At 46.5% G+C, this 16,578-nt stretch overlaps 2 non-coding genes across 2 annotated transcripts; both read right to left on the bottom strand.

The window, feature by feature from the left end:
- Positions 1-15,890: 15,890 nt before the first annotated feature.
- On the bottom strand, positions 15,891-15,963 carry TRNAK-UUU (transfer RNA lysine (anticodon UUU)). The gene has a single exon. It is a non-coding gene; the product is annotated as a tRNA-Lys (tRNA).
- A 441-nt stretch (positions 15,964-16,404) lies between these two features.
- On the bottom strand, positions 16,405-16,477 carry TRNAK-UUU (transfer RNA lysine (anticodon UUU)). The gene has a single exon. It is a non-coding gene; the product is annotated as a tRNA-Lys (tRNA).
- Between the last annotated feature and the right edge of the window lie 101 nt (positions 16,478-16,578).

The raw sequence follows: 16,578 nt of genomic DNA, 5'->3' as shown, positions 1-16,578 counted from the left end.
TCTGAGCAATTTGTAGTGAGACTTGCGACCGCTGTGTTCTGCGCTTAGTGACGCACATATCCATAGCAAAGACCGAAGTGGGAAAATTTAGTAGGGGTTGGATTTCAATTAGGCACTAACTCAGTGTCATCTCATCTGACAGTAGTGTGCTTTGATACTTGGCTAGAAAATAGCCATAGGAGAATACAAAGAGCTTACTTACGCATACAGTAGCGTTCTATATATTTGATTTCTGGTTGATCTGCTGGTGGCTGTACTTTCTGCAGTGCATGTACTAGCCAATTCTGAGCAATTTGTAGTGAGACTTGCGACCGCTGTGTTCTGCGCTTAGTGACGCACATATCCATAGCAAAGACCGAAGTGGGAAAATTTAGTAGGGGTTGGATTTCAATTAGGCACTAACTCAGTGTCATCTCATCTGACAGTAGTGTGCTTTGATACTTGGCTAGAAAATAGCCATAGGAGAATACAAAGAGCTTACTTACGCATACAGTAGCGTTCTATATATTTGATTTCTGGTTGATCTGCTGGTGGCTGTACTTTCTGCAGTGCATGTACTAGCCAATTCTGAGCAATTTGTAGTGAGACTTGCGACCGCTGTGTTCTGCGCTTAGTGACGCACATATCCATAGCAAAGACCGAAGTGGGAAAATTTACTAGGGGTTGGATTTCAATTAGGCACTAACTCAGTGTCATCTCATCTGACAGTAGTGTGCTTTGATACTTGGCTAGAAAATAGCCATAGGAGAATACAAAGAGCTTACTTACGCATACAGTAGCGTTCTATATATTTGATTTCTGGTTGATCTGCTGGTGGCTGTACTTTCTGCAGTGCATGTACTAGCCAATTCTGAGCAATTTGTAGTGAGACTTGCGACCGCTGTGTTCTGCGCTTAGTGACGCACATATCCATAGCAAAGACCGAAGTGGGAAAATTTAGTAGGGGTTGGATTTCAATTAGGCACTAACTCTTTTTTTTTTTTTTATATAAATTGTTTATTAAACATTCAATATACATTATAAAAAAGAGAATTGTCATGAGCGCATACACAATCATGTTTCTTACAATAACTTTATACACAATCCCACTTTTGATACACATTCTTATAAACACAGCGGGGATATAAGATAAGGATTTTTATATTTTTGTCCCCACTTCCTCCCATCCCACCCCACCCTCCTGGCAGCTGGTGACCATTATCAGTTCCATACCTATAAGTATCATCGCAAGAGCGTACGTAAAACAAGTGACTATATTTTAGAGACGCTTTCGCTCTCTTTACTTGGGCCACAGCACATTATTACTCATTCGGTCTGTTAAGCCAACTATCCCTCATTCCAACTTTTTTTACACCCTTTTCATATTCTTCGTATTTTTCTGCATAGAATAGAGTGTCTAATCTTCCCTCCCAGTCTTTTACCCTGGGGGCCTCCTTATCCTTCCAGTGTCTTAGGATTATTAATCTAGCCATCAGTAGACCTTTCAAAACACTCGAAATACAGCCCGCTGTGCCTATAATACCAATTTTCGTGCCCAGAATGCAATTCTGTACACCTAGCGGAATTTCACAATTAAATACACTCTGCAGTTTGTTCACAACATTAGTCCAATACCGATGCAGCTTTGGACACCTCCACAACATATGCACGACGTCCGCGTCCAACAAGTTACATCTAGGGCACCTCTCTTCATTTTTTTTCCAAAAGTAGTTTAACCGCTTTGGTGATAGATGCACTCTATGTACAATAAAGGTCTGGGATACAATATGGGACATATTCTTGATATTCCTGCTAGTCATATACAATGAGTCCACCCACTCCTCCTCCGTCAGATCCGGTATGTCTTTCTGCCATTTTACATAGCACTCTTTTGCCGGGAGATCGGTCTCACTTTTGGTCAATAATTTGTATACTCTAGACATCAAACCCTTTCTATTCGAGGGGGTAAACATATCTCTCAAGGGATGCTCTTCTAGTAGGAAATCCCTGTTTAGCAAACAAACACTGAAGGCGCACCTAAGTTGAGTAAAAAAAAACCAGTCCCTGACTCCCAAATTAAACTCTCGTACCATATCTTCAAATGGCTTCAGGCCATCCTCATCTACTACCTGATGTACATACGAAACCCCTTTACTACACCAAAATTTCATCGAATCCAGATGCAACGGATTCCATTTCATAAATCCCCATAGTGGTGTCGCATTTAGATAACCCCTAACCCCTTTTTGATTTTTAACCCTATCCCACACCCATTGCATTAGTGCATACAACGAGTCTCCTTCCTTGAAGTCCAATTTCAGGAAAACCGCTGTCTCTAATAAACTCCATATATCAAAACTACTAAACCATCTGTATTTATTTTCCAGCGTGAATTTAGCCAGTGCCCTATCGTAATCTATAAGATTGTGCCATTGTGCAGCTATAAAGTAACAGTGAAAATTTGGCAGAGCTAATCCACCCTTATCAATTGAAGCGTGCAATTTATTCAAACTAATACGAGCATTTTTCCCATTCCACAGGAAATGTCTTAGTAGAGAGTCTAAGGTAGATAATACCCTTCTAGGGATAATCATTGGACTGTTCTGAAAAAAAAATAAGACCTGGGGCAGAATTACCATCTTAAAAATAACTACTCTTGCTGCCAATGGGAGATTCAATCTATTCCACACTGAAATTTTTTGTCTAATCCTAGAGATGAGGGGTTTTATATTAAGATCTACATAATCACCTGGCCTATTGCTGACTGTAATACCCAGGTATCGAATCTTCCCAGCCACCGGGAGAGGACCGACCGGGGGCGGGGATACCGTAGGAGAGTCCAAAAGTAAACCTGCCGACTTGCTCCAGTTTATTCTGATACCGGACAGTTGCCCGAATTGATCTATCAGGTCCACAACTACCTTTACGCCCTGCTCTGCATTATCTAAAAACAGGAGCATGTCGTCCGCATACAACTGAATTCTTCTTTCCATCTGTCCCCACACAAACCCTCTTAAGTTCCCCGCTGTTCTTATACTACATGCCAAAGGTTCTAGTATTACTGCGAATAGCAAGGGGGACAGGGGACACCCCTGCCTTGTTCCTCTATATAACTGCCAAGCAGCAGAAGCTTTACCATCAATACTAACCCTGGCCTGGGCCCCGCTATATAAAAGTTTCACCCAACTTATAAATTGTGTGCCGAACCCCATTCTATTCAGAACCGCCCATATATAGTCCCACTCAACGCGGTCAAACGCTTTCATCGCGTCCAGTGTAACCAACATGCGCGTCCCTGATGCTTCACTAGGGCATTGCATGCACCACCACATTCGCAAGATGTTATCCCTGACCGATCTCCCCGGCATGAACCCCGACTGATCCTCATGTACAACTGAGCGTATAACCGTCTGCAACCTAGTTGCGAGGGCTTTAGCTAGGATCTTATAGTCGGAGTTCAGCAGGGAGATCGGCCGGTATGCGTCCAGATCTGTGGGGCTCTTCCCTTCCTTAAGAATCAAAACTAAGATTGCCTCCCTCATTGACTGTGGTAGTTGACCCACCATCAGTGAATGGTTTAGTACCCTTAAAAAGCGAGGAAGAATGGTATCGGCATAATGCAGTATTACCTCAGGAGGTATTCCATCAGAGCCCACCGCCTTACCCCTAGGGAGATCTTTTAGGGCCTCACCCAGCTCTTCCAAACTGAGAGGACGCTCCAGGACCTCCCTCTCTTCCATTGATAATCTTGGAACCGGTACACTGGCCAGGGATTCATTTATTTCCTTTTCTCCCAAGACTAACTCGGAGGAGTACAGACCCTCAAAAAACAGCCTAAACTCCTCCCTAATTCCTTCTTGAGTTGTTACTAGCGATCCATCTCTCCCTTTAATGGCACCTAAGGTATTGCTCTTATTCTGGGTCTTCAATAATGCCGCCAATCTTTTCATTGACAGATACTCCCCCAGTATAGTTTTTTGGCCCTGTCTTCTGTGCTCCCACGCCGCTTTCTCTAGACAAAATCTACCAAGACATTCCTGTGCGTCTACCCATAATCTTTTATTCTCCTCTGTTGGATTTTGCACAAATTCATTCTCCAGATTTAAAACCTTATCTTTTACCAGTTGAATAGACTCTCGTTTCTTTTTTTTATAAAATAGAACCTGATCCCGAATCAACCCCCTCAGGTGCGCCTTCAGTGTATCCCATACCACCCTTATATCCTGCCCCTCTATATTATGATCCCACATAAATTCAATTTCTTCTTTTAAGTTTTTATGGTCTTTTATTAAATTGAACCAGAAGGGTTTGACTTTGTAAAAAGTGATGCCGGTGCTATTATACCTTTTTATTGTAAACCACACTGGAGAGTGGTCTGAAAGTCCTCTTGCCCCTATTGCTATCCCCGTCACCAAATTACTACCAGGGTCATTAGCCAGGACTAGGTCGATTTGAGAGAGGGAGCTGCATGATTTAGAGTAGCAGGTATAATCCCTCCTTGCGGGGTTCTTCTCTCTCCATACATCCCTGTATCCGAGCTCCGTAATCAGCCTCCCAAAGATGGTATTTGGCTGTTTGGCCGTTATTCCACCGTACTGTTTACTTTTAAGCCTGTCCAGGCTTGTATTCATAACCTGGTTGAAATCCCCCATCAGATAAATTGGATCCCCCTCATATATCTCAAGTTGGTTCATTATCTTTACCAATACTTCTAATGGGGCGGTGGGGGGGAGATATATCCCCACCAAAACTAAACTTGCTCCATTGAGCGAGGCATGCAGGATAATGTACCTTCCTAAAGGATCTATCCTTACCTCATGCTCTACAAAACTTATCCTCTTACTAATCATCATACTAACTCCGCGAGCATATGAAGAAAAGGCAGTATGGTAATAGTGGCTTATCCATGGTTTATATATCTGTTTACTGTTATCACCTGACAGGTGTGTTTCCTGCAGACAGATTACGTCAGGCTGGTATGAGAGACATAAATCAAATACGGCTTTCCTTTTTAGCCTGTCACCTAGACCCCGGACATTCCATGATAGCACTTTTATCATCCTTTATCTACAAATGGAATATGTAGCCTCTCTTCACCCTGCTCTTCAGTATAACCTAGGTACCAGTCACCAGCCGCCAGAAAATCCCACCCGCCCCCCACTTCCCCCCTATCCCCCCTTCCCCTTCCCCATTGCCCTGAGTATTTAAACCCTGGACTCATCCTGGAGCAATATTTTTGCTGGAGCGGATGCGGCCGCCTGAGGCCTCAGATTTTTATGACCCTCTCTACCCACTCATTTGCCTCTTTGACATCGTCAAAAAAATGGGCTTTCCCTTCAAATATTATCTTCAACTTAGCGGGATACATTAGGGAGTAAACTACCCCTTTTTCTCTCAATCTTTTTTTGAGGCCGGCATAACTGACTCTCTTCTTTTGGATTTCCTGCGGATAGTCAGGGAAGATCATAATTGGGGAATTATCATATTTCAACTGGTTCTTAGAACGTGCGGCCTTCAATATGTTATCCCTATCTCTCGGGGAGAGAAGCCTTACCAACATGTTTCTGGGGAGCGCCCCAGCCGGGCGAGCACGGGCTGGAACCCGGTGGGCACGATCCACCAGAAAGACCCCGGTGCGGACCCCCTCTGGAAAGGCGGCCATCAGCCAATCAGTAACAAATTTGGTGGCATCCTCGCCCTCTACCCCCTCAGGGAACCCAACAATCCTCAGGTTGTTTCTTCTCGACCGATTCTCCAGATCAGTCAATTTCTCCTGCATTACCAACTCTCTTTTTTCTAATTCTTTAATCCGATTTGTAATATCTGATGTTTGGTCCTCAACCTTTCCTAGTCGCTCTTCTACCTCCTTAGTTCTGCCTCTGAGATTATTAAAATCTTCCCTCAGCAGGCCGACATCATTTTTCAGACCGCCTATTTCTTTTAGCACATTGCCTACAGCAGCAATACATTGAGTTATTTGCAATGATATATCTTTTAAGGATACATTCGCCTCAGCCTCCTCATTTCCCACAGTGTTCTCCTCAGCACAAGTTTTATCCATAGAATCATCCATGGCAAGCTGCGAGGCCCCGCCCCCTTTGTGGCGCTCACCACTTGTATGACCCTTATTTTGAGGGGCACCTGGTGATTGCAAATATTTTTCCATCTTGCCATCTCTTTTTTTTCCTCCCGGGGATACTCCAGCATCTGAGAGTCTAGCTTTGGTAACGCTTTTGTTTTGCCTCTTGCTCCCCATTGTACACATCCAAGAGAACGAGTACTTTTAGTACCCCCCAGCAGGAGAACAGACCCCTATTACTCCACCTAGTAACAATATGTGGCAGCAGCAGGGTTAGTATATTCCTATTCCTCGTTCCTATCCCCTAACAGGGCACCAGTATAAACAACTGTGGAATATAGGTACAGTGCTACAATGTCAGCCTATTGGCAAGCATAGAAACAACAGCATCAATATTAATTAACAGTGTATCAAAAATGCGAACTTAGTACTAGAAGTCCAAGAAAGCAGTTACAAAATGGTACGCTACTAAATATTAGACGACAAACATAAATTACATATCAAATAAATATGCTTGATATTTAGCAGCTTTTAAGAATTCGCTGTTGAACATTGTTTGGATAACAGTACATCAGTTATACAGGCACAATGATGACTGAAAAATAAAGCAGCCGTATCAACTTAGTATAAGTAAGCAAGCCAAAGAGTTATTAGATTAGCTTATTATTTAGCAACAATACGCCACAGTCTTGGTGTTAAATAGACAATAGTGGAGAGACAATGTTAGTAGCAATGAAGCAGCAATGGATCCTTTATGTTCGATGATGTTAACGACACTGTTATGGGCTTGTTAATTAGACAGCAGAGAAGCAGCAGCAACCAAAAAAGGAGAAAAAGAAAAAAAGGAGAAAAAAAAAAAAAAAAAAAAAGACACAGTTATATTCGCTCAGTAATAGCTGGGAAATAGGACACCGGAATAGATCGTTGCGGTCTTGATGTAATCTTGATGATCAGCAAGCGAGGAGCAGTAGTGTAAAAGCGCAGTTAGGTAGCAGCAGAGCAGCAAGGGGCGGCAGCATAAGATACAGTTAGGTAGCAGCGGAGCAACAATATCGCCTTTATGTTAGATGTTAGATAACGTTAAAGTCACTGTAATAGACTTGGCATATAAGCGAAAAACAAAGGCAATAGCACACAGTCGATGTTAAATGGTCCTGGAACAGCAGTGTAGCTTTTATGTTAGTTAGCAAGGAGGCAGTGGCTTAAGTTTCAACAGATATAAAGAAATACAACTTTACCAGCTTGAAGTTCAGTAGCAGTTGGACATCTCCAGACCTCTTGCTGCACTCAAGAGACTCTCACTTTGACATCCATACCTGCAGCACATCAGCGCTCTCTATGCTCCAAAAAGGAAAGAAGACTGTGTCTTCCGCCAATCCCGACTTTGGCCCACCAGCCTCTACCGAGCCTTGCCTGTACGAGGTCCCCACACCGACACAGCACCGGGTCCCGAGACACTGACTCCTCTTCAGCCTCGGACTTCCTCCCAGCGCACCAGACAGTGCTCCTCCAGGGGCACCGAGCAGCGTACCGGCCCAGCTCACGTCCGACATTCACTTTCGCCCCTCGCTGCCGACAAGAAAAGGGGCCGCACCAGCCTCAATTGCCCGCTATCCTTAGTAAGGGAAGAGCGACCCGGCTTCAGGCTGCGGCATGTACCGCTACCTTCCTCCACATCGCGGTCTCAGTAAGAAGCCTTAGAGAGGAGAGAGCGTCCCGGCTTCAAGGCGCAGCATCCCGCCTCCAGACACGTGCAGCACGCGCTACGACATCACGCAGCGCGCTGCACGGACCATGCTCCACCCCCCAATTAGGCACTAACTCAGTGTCATCTCATCTGACAGTAGTGTGCTTTGATACTTGGCTAGAAAATAGCCATAGGAGAATACAAAGAGCTTACTTACGCATACAGTAGCGTTCTATATATTTGATTTCTGGTTGATCTGCTGGTGGCTGTACTTTCTGCAGTGCATGTACTAGCCAATTCTGAGCAATTTGTAGTGAGACTTGCGACCGCTGTGTTCTGCGCTTAGTGACGCACATATCCATAGCAAAGACCGAAGTGGGAAAATTTAGTAGGGGTTGGATTTCAATTAGGCACTAACTCAGTGTCATCTCATCTGGCATAGTAGTGTGCTTTGATACTTGGCTAGAAAATAGCCATAGCAATAGGATAGCATTGTTTGGTTTTAAAAACTCAAAAAAAAACAAAAAACACAAAAAAAAAAAAAACACACAAAAAAAAACAAAAAAAAGTAAAAAAAAAAATAAAGTTATAACTCTCATTTTAAAAATGTTTAACCCGAGGGCTAGGGGTAGAGGACGAGGGCGGGGACGTGGGCGTCCAACTACTGCAGGGGTCAGAGGCCGTGGTCCTGGGCGGGGTGAGACACCACCTGCTGATGAGGGAGCAGGGGAACGCCGCAGAGCTACACTCCCTAGGTTCATGTCTGAAGTTACTGGGACTCGTGGTAGAGCACTGTTGAGGCCAGAACAGTGCGAACAGGTGATGTCGTGGATTGCTGACAATGCTTCGAGCAATTTGTCCACCACCAGTCAGTCTTCCACGCAGTCCACCCATGTCACCGAAATCGCCACTCCTCCAGCTCCTGCACCTCAGCCTCCTCCCCCCCAGTCTGCCCCCTCCCAGGAAAATTTGGCATTTGAACCGGCATACTCTGAGGAACTGTTTTCTGGACCCTTCCCACAGTCACAAACCACTTGTCCGGTTGCTGCTGAGCAATTTTCCGATGCCCAGGTTTTCCAACAGTCACAGTCTGTGGGTGATGATGACCTTCTTGACGTAGTGGAAGTGTGTAAAGAGGTGTCCGACGATGAGGAGACACGGTTGTCAGACAGTGGGGAAGTTGTTGTCAGGGCAGGAAGTCCGAGGGGGGAGCAGACTGAGGGATCGGAGGATGATGAGGTGACAGACCCAAGCTGGGTTGAGAGGCCGGGTGAACACAGTGCTTCTGAGACGGAGGAGAGTCCTCGACCAGAACAGGTTGGAAGAGGCAGTGGTGGGGCCAGACGGAGAGGCAGGGCCAGAGCTGGTGCATCAGCGCCAAATGTGTCAACTAGTGAAGCTCCCGTGGCGAGGGCTCCTGCGGCGAGGGCTAGATCTTCAGAAGTCTGGAGGTTCTTTAAGGAAACACCGGATGACCGACGGACTGTGGTGTGCAACATTTGCCAAACCAGGCTCAGCAGGGGTTCCACCACTACTAGCTTAACTACCACCAGTATGCGCAGGCATATGAATGCTAAACACCCCACTCAGTGGCAACAAGCCCGTTCACCTCCGGCCGTGCACACCACTGCTCCTTCCCCTGTGTCAGCTGCTAGTCAGCCCCCTGCCCAGGACCCTGCCACAAAAACCCCATCGTCGCCTCCACGATCCTCCACAGCATCCACCAGCGTTCAGCTCTCCATACCCCAGACGCTGGAGCGGAAACGCAAATATAGTGCAACCCACCCGCACGCCCAAGCCCTTAATGTGCACATCTCCAGATTGCTTAGCCTGGAGATGCTGCCCTATAGGCTAGTAGAGACCGAGGCCTTTCGCAACCTCATGGCGGCGGCCGCCCCTCGGTATTCGGTCCCCAGCCGCCACTACTTTTCCCGATGTGCCGTCCCAGCCCTGCACCAGCACGTGTCAGACAACATCATCCGTGCCCTGACCAACGCCGTTTCTGACAAGGTCCACCTGACCACGGACACGTGGACGAGTGCTGCCGGGCAGGGCCACTATATATCGCTGACGGCACATTGGGTTAACTTGGTGGAGGCTGGGACCGAGCCTGACACTGGGGCTGCTCATATACTGCCGACGCCGAGGATTGCGGGGCCTACCTCGGTCCAGGTGTTTCAGGCCTACTATGCCTCCTCCTCCTCCCACCCCTCCTCCACCTCCTTCTCCGAACTACCATCCGTGGGCACGGCGCCATCAGTCGGTAGCTCTAGGCACAGCAGCAGTGCCGTCGCTAAGCGACAGCAGGCGGTGCTCAAACTGCTGAGCCTAGGCGACAAAAGGCACACCGCCCAAGAGCTATTACAGGGCATCACGGCGCAGACTGATCTGTGGCTGGCACCGCTGAACCTCAAGCCGGGAATGGTTGTGTGTGACAACGGCCGTAACCTGGTGGCGGCTCTGCAACTCGGCAGACTGACACATGTGCCATGCCTGGCCCATGTGTTAAATCTGATAGTTCAGCGTTTCCTCAAGACATACCCCAATCTGTCTGATTTGCTCACGAAGGTGCGCCGCATCTGTGCGCATTTCAGGAAGTCCAGCCCAGATGCTGCCACTCTCAGGGCAGCGCAGCGCCGCCTCCAACTGCCCGCTCACCGACTGTTGTGCGACGTGCCCACGAGGTGGAATTCAACACTGACCATGTTATCCAGAGTTTACCAGCAGCGCAGAGCGATTGTAGACTGCCAGATGTCAACTTCCACCAGAACTGGTAGTCAGGTCAGTCAGCTTCCTCAAGTCTACAATGAGGAGTGGACGTGGATGTCTGATATCTGTCAGGTGCTGAGTAACTTTGAGGAGTCAACACAGATGGTCAGTGGCGATGCCGCCATCATCAGCCTCACCATCCCGCTGCTTGGCCTGTTGAAAAACTCTCTGGTCAGCATGAAGTCGGAAGCTTTGCGCTCGTCACAAGAGACAGGGGAAGAATATTCCCTTGTTGATAGCCAAAGCACCCTCAGGTCTGTTTCTCAGCGCATATCGGAGGAGGTGGAGGTGGAGGAGGATGAGGAGGAAGAGGAGGAGAATGTTGGTGAGACACAAGAGGGGACCATTGTTGAGTCCTTTACTGTTCAGCGTGTATGGGCAGAAGAAGAGGAGTTGGAGGAGTTGGAGGAGGAGGAAATGGACAGTCAGGCCAGTGAGGGGAGTGAATTCTTACGCGTTGGTACTCTGGCGCATATGGCAGATTTCATGCTAGGCTGCCTATCCCGTGACCCTCGCGTTCAAAGAATTTATTCCAGCACCGATTACTGGGTGTTCACTCTCCTGGACCCACGGTACAAGCAAAATCTTTCCACTCTCATCCCTGCAGAGGAAAGGAGTGTGAGAATGCATGAATACCAGCAGGCCCTGGTGCACAAGCTGAAACAGTATTTCCCTTCTGACAGCGCTAGCGGCAGAGTGCGTAGTTCTGCGGGACAAGTAGCGAGGGAGAGTAGGCGAGCAGGCAGCTTGTCCAGCACTGGCAAGGGTACGCTTTACAAGGCTTTTGCCAGCTTTATGTCACCCCAGCAAGACACTGTCACCTGTCCCCAGTCTCGGCAGAGTAGGGCTGATCTTTACAGAAAGATGGTGAGGGAGTACGTAGCTGACCATACCATCGTCCTAAATGATCACACAGCTCCCTACAACTACTGGGTTTCAAAGCTGGACATGTGGCACGAACTGGCGCTGTACGCCTTGGAGGTTCTTGCCTGCCCTGCCGCTAGCGTCTTGTCCGAGCGGGTTTTCAGTGCAGCTGGTGGCATCATCACCGATAAGCGTACACGCCTGTCGACTGACAGCGCTGACAGGCTGACGCTTATTAAAATGAATAAAGGCTGGATTTCTCAGAATTTCCAATCTCCACCAGGTGAAGGAAGCTCAACCTGAATAATTGATCCACTCCTCCTCCTCCTCATTTTCCTCCTTCTCCTCCTCTTTGTACAGTAAAGCAGAGGAAAATGGCTATTTTTTGACAGGGCCCACTGGCTCTTGCTATAGTACTTCATGCATTTAATTTTTCTGGAGGGCCACCTACCCGGTCCTCTGTTTGAAACAATTTTTGTGAGTGCCACATACAGGCACTCAATCTATTCCATTTTACTGCAGGGCCACCTACCTGCTCCTCTGGTTTGAAACATTTTTGGGACTGCCACATACAGGCACTCAATCTATTCCATTTTACTGGAGGGCCACCTACCTGCTCCTCTGGTTTGAAAAATTTTTGGGACTGCCACATACAGGCACTCAATCTATTCCATTTTACTGCAGGGCCACCTACCTGCTCCTCTGGTTTGAAACATTTTTGGGACTGCCACATACAGGCACTCAATCTATTCCATTTTACTGGAGGGCCACCTACCTGCTCCTCTGGTTTGAAAAATTTTTGGGACTGCCACATACAGGCACTCAATCTATTCCATTTTACTGCAGGGCCACCTACCTGCTCCTCTGGTTTGAAACGTTTTTGGGACTGCCACATACAGGCACTCAATCTATTCCATTTTACTGCAGGGCCACCTACCTGCTCCTCTGGTTTGAAACATTTTTGGGACTGCCACATACAGGCACTCAATCTATTCCATTTTACTGCAGGGCCACCTACCTGCTCCTCTGGTTTGAAACATTTTTGGGACTGCCACATACAGGCACTCAATCTATTCCATTTTACTGGAGGGCCACCTACCTGCTCCTCTGGTTTGAAAAATTTTTGGGACTGCCACATACAGGCACTCAATCTATTCCATTTTACTGCAGGGCCACCTACCTGCTCCTCTGGTTTGAAACATTTTTGGGACTGCCACATACAGGCACTCAATCTATTCCATTTTACTGCAGGGCCACCTACCTGCTCCTCTGGTTTGAAACATTTTTGGGACTGCCACATACAGGCACTCAATCTATTCCATTTTACTGGAGGGCCACCTACCTGCTCCTCTGGTTTGAAAAATTTTTGGGACTGCCACATACAGGCACTCAATCTATTCCATTTTACTGCAGGGCCACCTACCTGCTCCTCTGGTTTGAAACGTTTTTGGGACTGCCACATACAGGCACTCAATCTATTCCATTTTACTGCAGGGCCACCTACCTGCTCCTCTGGTTTGAAACATTTTTGGGACTGCCACATACAGGCACTCAATCTATTCCATTTTACTGCAGGGCCACCTACCTGCTCCTCTGGTTTGAAACATTTTTGGGACTGCCACATACAGGCACTCAATCTATTCCATTTTACTGGAGGGCCACCTACCTGCTCCTCTGGTTTGAAAAATTTTTGGGACTGCCACATACAGGCACTCAATCTATTCCATTTTACTGCAGGGCCACCTACCTGCTCCTCTGGTTTGAAACATTTTTGGGACTGCCACATACAGGCACTCAATCTATTCCATTTTACTGGAGGGCCACCTACCTGCTCCTCTGGTTTGAAAAATGTTTGGGACTGCCACATACAGGCACTATCCAAATTAAATTGTCTCCATAGCAGCCTCCACACGTTGTCTCCATTGCTACCTCCAAAAGTCGTCCATATAGCTGCCTCCATACATCGTCCCTTTATCAAACGAGGTGTGTCAGGCAGAAATTTGGGTTGTTTTCATGGATTACACATCAAAGTTGTTAACTTTGTCGCCACCCTGCTGTGTTATCCACAAAATATACTGGCAAACTTTTACCATTTAGGGATATTATTTCAGCGCTTCTTGCGCATCTGTTTACATTCCCCTCACCCGCCATATCCTAAACTTATAAGAACGCTACTACACTTGATCTTATACAAAAGGTTCTTAGAAGTGCTGTTTGGGGAGTAGCCTAGAGACAGGGGCTTGAATTGGCGAAAGCTCGTCTGGCAGCGGAGCGCCAGCTCCATGCGCATCATGCGCTTCTTGCGCATCTGTTTACATTCCCCTCACCCGCCATATCCCAAACTTATAAGAACGCTACTACACTTAACTTGGTGCAGGCTGGGACCGAGTCTGACCCTGGGGCTGGTCATATACTGCCGACGCAGAGAATTGCGGGGCCTACCTCGGTCCAGGTCTCAAAGGCCTACTATACCTCCTTCCACCCCTCCTCCACCTCCTCCTCCTCCGAATTACCATCCGTGGGCATGGCGCCATCAGTCGGTAGCTCTAGGCACAGCAGCAGTGCCGTCGCTAAGCGACAGCAGGCGGTGCTGAAACTGCTGAGCCTAGGCGATAAAAGGCACACCGCCCAAGAGCTATTACAGGGCATTCCACATCAAAGTTGTTAACTTTGTCGCCACCCTGCTGTGTAATCCACAAAATATACTTGCAAACTTTTACCATTTAGGGATATTATTTCAGCGCTTCTTGCGCATCTGTTTACATTCCCCTCACCCGCCATATCCTAAACTTATAAGAACGCTACTACACTTGATCTTATACAAAAGGTTCTTAGAAGTGCTGTTTGGGGAGTAGCCTAGAGACAGGGGCTTGGATTGGCAAAAGCTCGCCTGGCTGCAGAGCGCCAGCTCCATCCCAAGATCCAACTAACATAGTTGCAGCACCTTTAATCTACTACTAGTTCACTGCCTCCATAATAATAATAATAATAGTCTTTATTTATATAGCGCCATCATATTCCGTAGCGCTTTACAAATCATAGGAAACAAATACAAATGTATTGTAACAGAGCACAACATTTGTATGGAACAACAGGAGTGAGGTCCCTGCTCGCCAGAGCTTACGGTTTATGAAGATGATGGGGTAACACGAGGTAAAAGAATATTTAACGGTCAAGCCATTCTTCTTAGGGAATAGAACAAAATATAATAAATGGAATTGCTGTCGCTTGAACCACTCAGCCGTCATCTTATATACCAGGTCCAGGGTGAATGGGACTGCAGAGAAGTCTGGTGCCTGTTGGTTGCTGGATAACAGATGGGAGGACGACACAGGACGGGTTAGTAGAAGAGTTAAAACTTCATGCAGTTAATGAGTGTTATAGGCTTGCCTAAAGAAATGGGTTTTAAGAGCACGTTTGAAACTTTGGAGGTTAGGTATTAGTCTGATAGTCCAGGGCAGAGCATTCCATAGAATTGGTGCAGCTCTAGAGAAGTCTTGGAGACGCGAGTGGGAGCTCCGCACTAGGGTAGAGGTTAATCTAAGATCACTGGCGGATCTAAGAGCACGGGTTGGGCGATAGACTGAGATAAGAGAGGAGAGGTAGGGGGGTGCAGCATTATACAGAGCTTTATGGATGAGGGTTATTATTATTTTAAACTGTATTCGAAAGGAGACTGGCAGCCAGTGCAGCGACTGGCATGAACTGTAAGCATACATGGTCCCCTTATCAAACGAGCTGTGTCAGGCAGAATTTTGGGTTGTTTTCATGGCTTCCATGTTAACTTTGTCGCCACCCTGCTGTGTAATCCACAAAATATACTGGCAAACTTTTATCATGTACCGATATTATTTGAGCGCTTCTTGCTCACCTCCTTTGGTTCCTCTCTGACACCCATTGGTTTGAAGCCTGAGTCCAATTAGGGTATGTCGCCATGCCACTCTCTAGCCTGCTGCCGCTGCCTCTGCCTCTGCATGCCGTCCCCTATAGTGTCAGGGTCAATTATTGGATGTTTTACATGCTATCTAGCTTCATTCTGTCACTCTGTCATGGCCATGCTGTTGCCCATAATTTCGGCATAATGGTGCGATTAAGCAGCCTCAGAGGCATCCATGCATGCTGCCCCTGCTGTTTCCTGTCCATTTCCGTGGTGTTTCCATCCTTTTCTGAGGTTCCCAGGTGTTTGGCCAAGCTTCCCTGTGCAGAGCCTTGGTCCCCTTGAAAAATGCTCGAGTCTCCCATTGACTTCAATGGGGTTCGTTATTCGAGACGAGCACTCGAGCATCGGGAAAAGTTCGTCTCGAATAACGAGTACCCGAGCATTTTAGTGTTCGCTCATCTCTAATCTTTAACATACAGTAGCCAAACTTTCCAAAGGACGTAAATAGAATTTGATGGCATCAAGGTACATATTTGAAAGTATAATGTCATACTTAAAGCTGTCTACTGCTTCCTTTATTGACATGTCAATTTAAGAGGAAACTAAGAAACTGTTTCTTGTAAAAGGACTGCCGCCTGAACAGGGACTTGAACCCTGGACCCTCAGATTAAAAGTCTGATGCTCTACCGACTGAGCTATCCAGGCTCTGAAAAAGCTCTCACTGAGATAGAAAAAAATACTGAGGTTAAATGAAGGAGAATATAAGGTCCTCATAGTCCATTAACGGCAAAATGAAAAGTTCTTGATTTCATAAATACTTTGGAGTATTACTGTTGAAGTTGTTAGAGATCTTCATGCAAATGGACATAATCACTCAATTAAGAAATATATGCTAAACTTCCACACTGTAAATATGGTTTTAAAGAAACATCAAAGATATAAATGTATCTATTCTCAGTGAGTTTACAATGTCCCTAGATCTTTAACATACAGTAGCCAAACTTTCCAAAGGACGTAAATAGAATTTGATGGCATCAAGGTACATATTTGAAAGTATAATGTCATACTTAAAGCTGTCTACTGCTTCCTTTATTGACATGTCAATTTAAGAGGAAACTAAGAAACTGTTTCTTGTAAAAGGACTGCCGCCTGAACAGGGACTTGAACCCTGGACCCTCAGATTAAAAGTCTGATGCTCTACCGACTGAGCTATCCAGGCTCTGAAAAAGCTCTCACTGAGATAGAAAAAAATACTGAGGTTAAATGAAGGAGAATATAAGGTCCTCATAGTCCATTAACGGCAAAATGAAAAGTTCTTGA

Source organism: Engystomops pustulosus, chromosome 1 (genome assembly GCF_040894005.1).
Source record: "Engystomops pustulosus chromosome 1, aEngPut4.maternal, whole genome shotgun sequence".
NCBI lineage: Eukaryota > Metazoa > Chordata > Amphibia > Anura > Leptodactylidae > Engystomops > Engystomops pustulosus.
Note: the sequence above shows the minus strand (reverse complement) of the source record. Positions and strands in the feature narration are given on the sequence as shown.